The sequence below is a fragment of the Canis lupus genome, chromosome 6 (genome assembly GCF_011100685.1).
Source record: "Canis lupus familiaris isolate Mischka breed German Shepherd chromosome 6, alternate assembly UU_Cfam_GSD_1.0, whole genome shotgun sequence".
NCBI lineage: Eukaryota > Metazoa > Chordata > Mammalia > Carnivora > Canidae > Canis > Canis lupus.
In genome coordinates this window covers 58,199,357-58,212,087 of record NC_049227.1, presented here as the reverse complement: position 1 = coordinate 58,212,087, position 12,731 = coordinate 58,199,357, and the positions used below count along the sequence as shown (strand labels likewise).

Below are 12,731 nucleotides of genomic sequence, written 5' to 3'. Positions count from 1 at the left end.
TTAAATTCTGAGATAAATCTAAGTCTCTTAATTTAAAAGGTTGGTGTTATTAATTTCTCTAAAGAAAGGCTATTTAACTCTACGATTCACATTTCAATGATGTTTATCACACAAAAGTTCAAGCCTGATAGTGTTTAGTTCTTTTTATTAAAAAATTTCTTTTTTCATCCACCTTACCCTAGAAAAATTTTAGCCTTTGCTTGACACTAACTTGAAAGTTTTCGTATTTTTGTCATTCCTTTATGTTTAAGGTTTCTATTATTACGTCTCAGATAAAACTCATAAAACCACACATCATAAATTTTTAATCCAAACTGTAAAGAGTGAGGAGAACCAATTCCTGTTACATTAAGAAAAAGCTGTTGGAAGGGTATCAGGTAATTGAACTTGACATGAAGTTGGTGAATAAGCCTTGGAAAATAATAACCACCAGGAGGAAGTTAGACAAGCAGTATCACACTAAAAGGCCATCTACTTAGGATGCCATTTGTGTCTCTCTTAATGGCAATGCCACCACTAAGGCATTCACTGACACAGCACAAGAAAGACTTTGCTTCCATCACAGCCACTGGAAATTATCTCTATCTCCTCCATTTCTTTTCTGAATGAACTTTTCATTTTCAGTAGGATCAATGTATATGGAATAGTCGATTTTGTTCTCTAGTCCCCATCCCTCTCAAACTGTGGCCTCTGCTCACACACATGGTGATTTTTAGTTGCTTTTCACCTTGCACCCAAGCACAGCGCACAAAGGTGAGGATGGGTCGATTTCCAAGAAGTTTACAGGCAAACAGGAAAGAGCTGAAAGAAATCCAGGGGAGGGCTTTCAGGGAAGCTTCCTATTCCCATACCTATAGTTCATCAGAATAATCAGAGTAGATAGTTCTGCTGTTATCCCTTCTCACCCATACTATTTATAATAACCCAAATGCCAAACTTCAGAGATAATGGATGAAATCTCTATTTCCAGTGACAATAGGGAACAGCCTATTCTCTTTTGCTTTAACTGATATCTCAACAGATAACTTGGACACAGTCAAATGTACCTCCCCATTTTAACGTTGTTGCCAGAAACCTCACTAACTTCTTTACTCAAGTTAACCCTATATTAACTGTGAGAATGGTTAAAATGTAAACTTGTTAAAGCAAGACTAACATATTATCTTAAACTCCTAGACTCTGTAAACTCCCAAATTCTGTTCTATTTATAAACTCTAGAAAGAGCAAAAATCAATTTTTAATTACTTCTATAATTTTTTCATATTTTTCTAATTCTTCTGGTTTAAAGGATGCCTCGGTAGTACAGTCAGTTAAGTATCCAACTCTTGGTTTTGGACAGGCTGTGATCTCAGGGTCATGGGACTGAGCCCTGCATTAGGCTCCATGTCTGCTTGAAACACTTTCTCCCTCTGCCCCTCCCCACCACCCATGCTCTTTCTCTCTCAAATAAATAAATAAATCTTTTAATCTTACTATAAGATATGGTATACATTCAATTTAAGAACTCTTTCAAACTCAAATAAAGATAAATAACTTACATCTTAAATATCAAAAATTACTATTGCTCAGGGGGAACTACAGGGATTTTCCCCCCTATAAAAGCAGTATGTTTTCAACTATTCCTAAATTTTAAAGTATTTATTTTAAAACAAATTTAAACACTGGTATCCAGACTATTTTTATCTGTTTTTCCACCAACTTCTATACCAATTAAAATGTCTCTTAAACCAAGGCTAAAATGTACTATTATGACTCAAAATATAACATTACAATTACGAGCTCGTCTTAATATTAACTTCAAGTATTTTCTTTTTTTTTAGTTCAAAGCACTAGCAATTCAGAAAATGCCACTACTGTATAACTTTCTTGGGTTTTAGTTTTCAAATCAAACTTAAAAGCTCATCATTTTTTTAATAGAACAAGGCAGATGTATCCCAATTAGTGTTATTTATTTGCACATTGTGTGTCCAAGTAAATTTATTTTCAAAAGGAGATAATAAAACTGTTCCATTCTTAGTTTAACTTTGCACAATAAACTTAGGAGCTACATATTTCACCTGCTTGATTTTAAAAGTACTCATCCTTACTCTTAATGTATCCTCCTTCCCACCCACCAAGATAACCACCTCTTACTGCCCTTTCCCACTTTCAATTACTTCTCTAATCATGTTACATCTAGCTACTAATCTTTTTTTTTATTTTTCTTCATTTATTTCTGTTCAGTGGCCTTCCGTAGAATCCCTTATTTCTAACTCAAATTCCTTTAGATTAATCCAGCAGAGGCCACAATCATATCAAATTCATTTTTTGTTATATTCACTTAAATTGACTCTATTCAGAGTAAGGAAAATACTTGCATTCCACAATTCTCATCTCTGTGCTTAATATGCTTTTTTCCCTAGTTGACATTCCCTTCCCTATCCACTAATCTAATTCATATCACTTCTTCAAGTCCTACATTGGAAAATTATTTTTGCCAAGAAGCTTTATTAAGATATGACTCATTTTATTTTGTGTCAACTCAGTAATTCAAATGTTTCATTATTAAGTGCTCCTCAAGTTGTGTCTGAGTTCATGAGCTCTTTAGAGGAACCATATTCTTTGCCCAAATATCAGCATTCTTATCCCTCCTGAGATACCAAGTGAATTCTATATAATAACTAAACCAATGAAAACAAGCAAAGGTTGGAGAAAATACAACCCTGCAAATAAAGTTTTTCTGCATACAAAAAAATCCAATCTCCCAAAACTAAATTCAATGTAACATTCACTTTTGTCAAAACAACACAAAAACATAGAACATACGGTTAAATATGTTTTTTTCCCTACCCATAGAAGTCAGCTCTTTAGGCTGTTATTTAATAACAATCTAATTATTTTTGTCTGCGGTTTTCTAAATCTCACCCAAAAGGTATTATATGAAGTATATATATATTTTTTAGATAATAACCATATGTTTTCAAGGTCTAATCAACCAATTTTGCTTTAGCCTTCTATACTTCACAAATACAAAACCTACATAAGTTGTTGAGGTTTTATTTCTTTAAGACAACTATTAAAATTCTTAAAGCAAGGATATATTAAGTTATTATATATCTTTAAAAACCAAAACTTTATATAAATATTTTCACTTATAAGTTTAAAAGCATTTGTAAACCAAACGTTAATGAGAAAGTATTTTCCTGTCCACTTCTGCAATTTACAAAACATATCTATTTCTCAAAACTAGGCATACTAGAATGTAAAGATACATTTTCACTGTTATGTACTTTTCACAACTTTATTAAAATACAGATTTCAGAAACAAAAATCCTTCTCCCCAAAGCACCAATTGTTACACTAGTAAACAAACCTTTCATAGCTCAATATTTATGAAACACAGTATTATAACCATTAATTCCATTTTGAAAAAAAAAAAAAAAACTGATTCAAGCACTAGAAGTAAAAATCATGATCAATAATTCCATTCCAGGGATCCCTGGGTGGCTCAGCGGTTTGGCGCCTGCCTTCGGCCCAGGGCATAATCCTGGAGACCCCACATCGAGTCCCACGTCAGGCTCCCTGCATGAAGCCTGCTTCTCCCTCTGCCTGTGTCTCTGACTCTCTCTCTCTGTATGTCTCTCATGAATAAATAAATCTTAAATAAATAAATAATTCCATTCCAGTTCTCATTTTGTAAAGTGTACCTCAATGGATTTTAACCATTCAAATTTTTGTGTAATTATCCTTAAGAGGACATTCTAGTTCTTTATACATAAATGTCAAAATCTTTCAAGTTGAGAATCCATACTGAGCTGTAAACAGAAGTATACCACTTTATTCTTATCCCTACAATCACAATCAGAAATACTAAATACCTTATTAAGTAACCTGCAATGCCTGAAAGCTAACTCACATAATGCTTAGAAGCTACTATTAAAGAGATTCCAAAAGGCCGCTATATAAGGAGGCAATCCAAGACCTCCTCTACCTACTTCTTGGCTATGTGCCTAGAGAATACTGTAATGAAAGCAAGCCAGATAACTATGTTATCTGTAGAAGCAATTCAAAATCTCTGCATTCTAAACAAATTTTCTAGTCATAAAACTTCTAAAGGGTCAATATTAATGAAAACTAAAAAACACCTCTCTGATCTTGGCATAAACCATACTGAAAACAAAACAAAACAGAGGAGCCGTGGTACCAACTATTTATCGTCTGCTTACCTCCAGATTCACTTAATGCCAAACAAGGATAGAAAACAAAGAGATTCAAGCCATCAGTTCTTATTGTAAAATTTCACTGAGCTGTATTTGTAAGATTTGTGTACTTCACTGAATTTAAGTTATACCTAAATAAAACATTTAAGGGCACCTAGGTGGCTCAGTCAGTTAAGCATTTGACCTTTGATTTCAGCTCAGGTCATGATCTCCAGGTGGTGAGACTGAGCACTATGTCTGGCTCCGCGCTCAGCAGGGACACTCTCAGCCTCTCTGTTTGCCCCTCCCCTCCACTCATGCTCTCTCTCAAATAAATAAAAACATCTTTAAAAAAATAAAACATCTAAAAATAACTCACCAATAGTCAAACCTAAAAACCTTTTCTCAAATCTCATCCATTTTGATCATTCTCCGTCATACTTCTAAATTACAGAACACCAACACACCCTAAGCACAACTCTTTCCCCTTAGGAGACCTTATGAGGCTTTGTTAGATTAGTATTCTCCCAGCATTTTTCTTGTTCTGCCTCAGATTAATTCACTTCAATATTAATATTAAATGTTCATGTACAATACGTGGGTGGCTCAGGCACCCTCCAACATATTTCACACATACATATCCCCCATGCAAAACAAATTCCCTAGATTCAAGTCACGCTATTATCTGATTTCAAGTTCTATCTCCTATTTTAATTCCCATCACTTTACAGATTTGTTCTCTAGCATACTCTTTTCTTAGCTTTTCTTTAAGGCTCAATTCGATTTCTACTTTATCCTTTATTCATACTTGTACAGAACTTACTATCTAAACTTTCCACATACTTGTAGAGGTCTTACTATCTGTAACTGCACTGTCCAATATGAAAGCTATGGTGCTATAAGCACTTAAAAACGGCTAATCTGAATTGAGATGTGCTTTAAGTGTGGAACACACACTTTTGATTTTGAAGACTTGGCATTAAAAAAAAGAATGTAAAGTATCTCAATTGTATTTACATATTGAAAGAATGTTTTGAATATACTGAGTTAAATAAACATTAATAAAATCATTATTACCTTTTTATTTTGTAACATGGCTATAGAAAATTTTAGATCACATTTATGGCTCAACAAATTTCTATTGGGCAAGTGCTGCTCTGTATAATTTATTTATGAAAGCCCCATAAATTATCTTTTACTACAGGTCATCCACCCAATGAGACTATAGGAATTTGGTATATTTTCCCTTTTATAAAGATTATTACATTAGGAATTACAGAGAGTAACAAACAGAATTAAGTGCCCATTTAATTTTAATATCCCTTTTAAAATACTTCTAACAAGGAAGCTTATAGCATTTCAAAGTATAAAAATATAAGAAAAGTTGTTTTCTGATGGCTACTGAAAATTTCAACCACATTTTACATATATCCAATTTTGAGTTAAGTATCTCATCAAATAGTATTATTAAACCTGTAGCTTTTCTAATACCAGAGAGTATTAGTTCTGATTAACCTACATTATTTTTCTTCTTGGTCACTCCGTAAGGAAAAAAGGCAGCTTCCACTTTGACCAATATCATTGTACCAACATCCAGCAGCCAAGACAAAGAGCTTTTATATGGTGGTATGAATAAACAATGTGGGCAATAAGACATTGCTTGAACATTGCTTTTCTGGGTAGCCAGAAAAATGCTTTTACAATGTTGTTTTATAAGTAGGAAATAAAACTTACAAATTGTATAATTAGGTTAAAGTAGAGACAGAAAGGAGAGGAAGGCAGAAAATAAAGAACTCATCTGTAGAATCAAGACATGCCTATATTCAAACTTGGCTGCTGTACTATTTACTATCTATGTAACCCGAGTCTGAGTTTGTTTCCTTGAATATAAAATGAGAATATATATATCAAGCATTATTATAAGAAATACATAGGAGATGCTTAATTAACGTCAGGCTCATCTCCGTTTCCTTTAATACTAATGACTGCACAATGGTGACAAGATTATGGGTGACTTTTTCTCCTTTCATTTTCTAAATCACTGAAAACACGTTTAAGGGTATATGAAACTTCTAATTTTTCATACACCCCTTTGCATGTGAACTTAAAATTACCTTTACTAGCTTTCTTTTACAAATTTTTTTTTTAAAGCCTAAAGATTTGTGTTGGTAGTGGGAGAAGTAGGTGGTAGAAGAAAAAATAAACAAGTTTAAGACTGTATCAGCACAAATACAAAACAAAGTATGAAGAGGAAAACAGCAAAGGAAATGCTGTTTGAGGAAATTCCCCTTAGACTAAGCAATGAAAAGATAACGTGCCTCTTCTCAATCTAGCTGCTGTTGAAACTAATCTTCTCTCCTATCTGAGGTTTATATGTATATTATATACAAATACACACAACCACTCATTCTTCTCTCTACTAATGATCACCACCATCCTCAGGGTCAAAAATTTAGAGAATAGTGAAGAAACTCAGGATATTATAACAAAGATAAACCAGCACATCGGTTGGGAAATAACTTCATTAAAACATACTCATTCCCAAGTGTGTTTATTCATCAGCTGACAGTAGTAAGAGGGAATGTGTTACTAAATACTGAACCTATTTAATAGCTTTTGCTGCTAGAACTGGAGAAGGTACACTTTGATGCCTGCCTCTGACTTCCTTTGTAACAACCTTCCTTTGTAGACATGGGTCTAACAAAGGAACATGAGCAAAAGTATACAATTCCAAATCACTTGCAGGTGAAAATTTCAAGTTACTATATATTAAAAAAAAAAAAAATCAAATGGTAATAGTAGTACTATAAAAGGTAACGTTTGCATACCCATTGTGTACCAGAAAGCTAAGGATGTAAATTATGCAATGTAAACCTTAAGCCTCTATGAAGATGGTATTATTGTTAAATCGTCTTGCTTAGTGCTCACACAGCTAGTTTTAAGTACTCTCTATGCCCAACAAAGAGTGGGGTCTCAACTCACACCTCTGAGATCAAGAGTCACATGTTCCACAGACTGAGCCAGCCTGGTAGCCCCACAGAGCTAGATTTTAACCCCATCAGTTTTATACTTCAAGGCTTACATTCTTAAATCTTATCTCAGCCTGCCTCTTTATTCATATATAATTACAAATGTAACTATGATTTCATGTGTGTGTGTGTGTGTGTGTGTGTGTGTGTGTAATAGTCAATAAATCAATAGTAAGCAACAGGCAATTAATTTCCACTTTGGCAAGGTTTTATCCACCTTCCCAAGCCATTCAACAATTGGGAATCACTCCCTCCCCAATAAATGGTGTTCTGAAAATAATAGTTATATTTACAATCTTCCTCAAGAGACTGATGAAAAAAGATATGCATAAGCTTTCAAGTAAAAAGGATAAATGACATGGAAGAAAGGATAAAAACGTTAATCTTTTATAAAAGTTAGATAAATAACTGATATAATACAGATATATATGCTTTGTAAACTGTAAAATACTTTAATCCTAACTTTATTAGGAGTTTATTTGAAATTATCCATTTGGCTCCTAACGTATTCGAATTCCTGAACTTTGTACAAAAAGTCTTTTAAAAGCTTTTAAAATCTATATATTTGACTTCAATGAATGATATACATACTAAAAGGCTTAATACCTAAAAATCATATTTATCACTCTAACCAACTTCAACTATACCAGTCTAGACTAATAGAATTGCAAGGAACAAATTACTCATCTATACTTTTCACAAAGTTACTTACAAGATCACAGTTCCAAGAATCCCAAATGAAATGGGAAGGCTACAGCTTGCAAACAGAAGAGGTAAAGCAAAGATTAGTAGAGGGAGAGTACATATATATATATACATATATATATATATACACATATATATATATACATATATATATATATGTATATATATATATATATAAAGGAAATATCTTAGAAACACCAATCTTAATCCAGCTTCTGTTTCCTCCATCCAGAAGTGTGCACTGTTGCTTCTGTACTGGCATGCTTCTTTTCTTCCCCCAAAAATCCTCTGCTTTTCTCCTCCTGGAAAGTTATCTCACAGAACTTTTTTGTTTTCCTTGCTTTTTTTGTTTTCCTTGCTAACATCTCTAAGCTGTTAAGGAATGTCCTACCTTGAACTTAATATTGTAACTCCTCATAATTAACATAAGAGTTCCTAGTAAAGTCAAAAATTTTAAAAAAAACTTAACAGTAGAGCAACGAAGACCCTGAGATGAGAAAATACCTTTTTCATGGAGACCTCCACCTTCCCGAAGAAAGACTATGAATCAAATTTGTTGTTCTACCTTCTAGATCTCCGGTGATCTTTGTATTTGTTTTTAAGAGAAGAACAGAAATACTTCAGCCAACCAGCAGGGTGAGCTAGTGCTAGAATCAGATTGATTATTGTCAACTTTCTGAAAATTCAAAGATGTAAATGGTTTGTAATATTAAAAGCAAAATTTCCTACTAATAAACCTGAATTAAAAGACAATACTTCTAGATCTCCTTTAGTCATTGCTACATCTCATAACTGTAAATATTTACAGATTCTATCTACAAAATAGTCTCTATAAGGATTAATGATGATAAATATAAAAAATTAGAGCTCATTTGAATACCTATCCAAAATATCATGATAGTCATCCTTTATTCTCATGTTTTATTGTACAGGATTATTGATTGAAAAATTAAAAACACTTTTTTAAAAGGACTGCTAAAATTAGTGTTTTAAAAATTAGGACTGGGTAATTCAACACACCTATTTCTGAATTCAGGGCAAACTGCTGCCCTAAGATTGCCTAAAAAGCAATCATGAGAAAAGTATTCCTACAAGAATAAGATCTACTCTTTTCCTTTGGAATCACACCCTGAGAAGAGTCTAAATAAGTAACCCTAACACTAACAGTGTTATCTAGGACAAACCTGATCTCCTCTGACAACCAATTTCTCTAAATTGCAAGTATCCCCACCACTTCTAATGACGGTCCTTGAGTCTCTCTTCTCCCCATGCTACCCAATACCGTCTCAATTCAACCACACCAAAACTCTTTCTTGTAACTTGAATAACAAATTAAAACTGCAAAATGTTTAAGGTTTGCAGATAACAGACTCACTTTATAATTACAAATAACCTGAGAGTAATCCTAATTATCACAAGACTAAAATGTAATTAAATCCACTCACACGGTGTTGAAAATTAAGAAATAGCTTATCAACTTTCTTAAAAAATCAGTAATTTAATCACACTTTAAGTGACCCATAAAAGCTTTAAGACCTCAATACAATTTAACAGTTTTTACTGTATTTGATATCCAAAGAAGTTAAAGAACTGTGGTAGTAGTAATATTAACAAGTTGTTTTTAACAAGGGTCAATCTAAGTGACAGGTCCATCTATCCAACAAAAAGTTGTTACAAACTGAAGCCGAAACTACCATCATCGTTTTCAGCATCTTGTTTCTTTTGTAATAACTGGTAGTAATGACAGTTATTTCAAACCTGCTTTTTAAAATTTCTGGGTCAAGAATGCTTTTTGAAAACCTCAAAATTCAAAAGCAACATTGCTCCTGAAATGGCTGTATTTTGGATCTGGAATTATTCCACTGGCAGTCATTTTAAAAACTGTATTACCATATTATGTTAAATGAAAGTTCTTAACTTATTGTCACAGAATTTCTCATTAATAGTTTCTGACAGATACTTTCAAACACTCTCACATTTTATTTTTTTACCATTATTAGTTACAGAAAGTCATCTTCTCATCCCAGCAATGTGACCAATGAAAGGAGCAAGGGGGTAGAAATTGAAAAGACAATTTTCCATTATCCATGAACTCAATCATATCTGGCCCTAAATAGATCTTAAACAGTGGATATAACTAGCTGCTCCCTGAGATTCCTTCCACTCTAAAACTGCATGACTCAGTAATACATTTTGCCCATGTCAATGCATCTCCTATTCTTTTAATACAGTTAAGATTGTTCTATTCTTCTATTAGAAGAAGGAAAGCTAAGCGGGGGGGTGGAAAACATACGACTGAAAGAAGCGAGGAAAATGAAAGCTTTAAGTCATATTAAAAAACCCAAATTTTAATTTGGACAGACATCTAAAGTCAACGATCTAAATGTGTTTATCCCTTCAATCACATTATTTACTCTGTTAATGTGACCTGGTCAAAACGGTAGTTGTTTCCAATTGCTGTACTTCAAATATTAGTTCACACCATATACAAAGTATGGTGCAGCCCTAAGTGCAGGGTCCCTTCAAGTTATGTTAGAATTCTAAAGTTTCCACTGCACCAACAGTGATCGAGCCTTCATGTTTCGTCTATTATGGTGTCTAAAGTAAATTATAACCACCTCATAAAAACTAATTTTTTTCCTCACCAAAGCTACCAAGGCGTGACTACTGCCATCACATTTCCTGGATACTTACACATGACACTGAAGACAAACAGCAGGTTTCCTTGCTTTGAGTAACTGGAGTTGTCTTATTTTTTTTGAAAACGCTTTCCTTCTTCTTGGACCAAAGAAATGTGACTAAACTACTGCAGAGAAGCAATATACTATTAAGGCAAATCTAATCTATCATCCAGATGCAACAAGCCTGGCATTAGTCAGAACCGGCCAGAAGAGATGATGACGGTGTTTTGGTATTTTTCTGTTGTAATTATTGACTTGTATACAAAACAGGACCATCATTTAGGCCCCCATTGCGTTTACCCCCTTGTGGAATACTTCTCAATGACCCAACAACAAAACAAAAACAAAAACATCTGAAAGTCTAAACATGAAAGTTTTATGACGACTAAGTTTATGTCAGTATTAATTACTCAGGCAGTTCAAGAAAAGTTTTCCACTAATGTCGCTAAACCATGGATGGATCCCAACACGAAAGTCGTCTGTGGAAGTCTCGTAACGAGAAACCTTTAGCTCCACCACCTAAGTCTCCAATCACTGAGAAGGGTCTGGGACAACTCATCTTCAGGTTCCCGGGAGAAGTGGAGCACACCTGCTTTTCCTCTGGCAGAGATAAAGCTCCCAGGGACACAAAGGCCAGGGAATCAGACAGACCTGGAGAAGCAAAAAGCTTTAGCTGGACACCCACCAAGCCCCGGGCAACCCAAACACTCGGGGCGATTTACCTCTGGCTGTTACTTCCCAGGCACCTAGCGGCATAAGACCTGGCGGAAAGGGGGGGAGGGGAGGGCTCTGCGGCCCCGGGCCCAGTTAGGGGAGGGGTGTGGACCCCTCCCGCCAGAGCTGGAGCTTCTGGCCACAGCCGAGCCGCCCCGAGGAGGGCTTGGGGGCTGCTCTCGGACCGCCCCGTTACTCGGAGCGTTGCAATGGCGACCGCCGGGCTCCCCAAGCCGCCTCATCTCGGCCCCTTCCCCCTACTGCTCACTGGCTGCTCGGCTTCATGTGACTAAACAAAACCCCCAAGTCTAGTGCCCGGCTCAGCCCCTTTGTGTCCGCTCCCGGATCCTCCGACGCCGCCGAGGAAAGCGCCCCCCCCCCGCCCCCCCCCCCTCTCCGCCGAGTCCCGCCCCGCGGCGGCGGCCGCCGCTCACCTCAGGCTCCGCCGCCCCCCGCGGCCGCCGCGGCCGCCGCCTCCCCGAACCCGGGGCCCGGGCTCCTTGTGTAGCACCAACTCCGCCTCCTCGGCCGCCGCCGCCATCTTAGCCTGTGCGGCAAAACGCGTCCTTTTGGATGGTTGGGACCCAGCCTAGGGCGTAGCTCCCCGGGCCCGAGCGCCGGAGGTCGCGTCCCCCGAGTTCGGCCGCCACCCTCAATCCCGCCGCCGCCACAGCCCAGAGGCCCGAAACCCACTCGAGCCCCGGAGATTCCGACCAAATAACCCCTGAAACTCACAGTTTGGTGCCGTGTGCGTCAAACCGGGGCGACGTTGGGAGCGCGCGGCGTCCCCGCGTCACACGCCGCTCTGTACGCTACTCGGCTCCAACGGCCCCCTCCGCTCCCCGCTTTTCGCCTCCGGCCCCGGTTCCCACGGCGCAGGCGCGCTGCTTTCCCGCCTCTGCCGCGCTGCGGGCCGCGGGGGCGGCCGGCGAGGAGCGGCGCGGCGGCTCGGCCCGGAGGGAGCGCGGGGGCCAATTAGGCCAGCGGGGGCCGCCGGAACAGTGCAGCTCTGTTCTCGGGTGCCAGAAACCAAACAAGGTCACCTCCCCCAGCGCTGACCTAATCACTCTCAAGGAGGTTCCCGCCCCAAAGTAGGCACGCTCCAAATATGGTGGTGCCCAAACTCTCAAAGACCCGAGCACTTCGGCGGGCCTAGGCCCTTTAAGGTGGAACAGGCCCATATTTGATTTCCAGAACCACTGGCGTGCCAAAATCCCCTTTTCTTTTCCTACTGTTGATGAAAACGGCTAAGGGACTCAAGATTGCCAGGCGCAACCTTAACGGCAGGGGAAGGTTTGGATCTTAAGGGAGCCAGTTGTTGGGAGATGCTCCATGGCCAGGCAAAGCATCAAATGTGGCAACTCCATTAGCGCAGCAGCCTACCCTAAGAGGTGCCCAGGGTTTGGCCCCATTTGATTCTTGCA

General features: G+C 37.6%; 1 protein-coding gene across 20 annotated transcripts in view; it reads right to left on the bottom strand.

The window, feature by feature from the left end:
• Positions 1 to 12,198, bottom strand: part of ZNF644 (zinc finger protein 644) — a 153,207-nt gene extending 141,009 nt beyond the window's left edge. For 7 of the 20 annotated variants that reach the window (XR_005361266.1, XR_005361265.1, XR_005361267.1 and 4 more), the window contains exon 1: positions 12,043 to 12,190. The gene's annotated coding sequence lies outside the window, so the exon portion shown is untranslated. The other 13 variants (XM_038541420.1, XM_038541419.1, XM_038541418.1 and 10 more) reach the window with 11 other exon arrangements.
• Between the last annotated feature and the right edge of the window lie 533 nt (positions 12,199 to 12,731).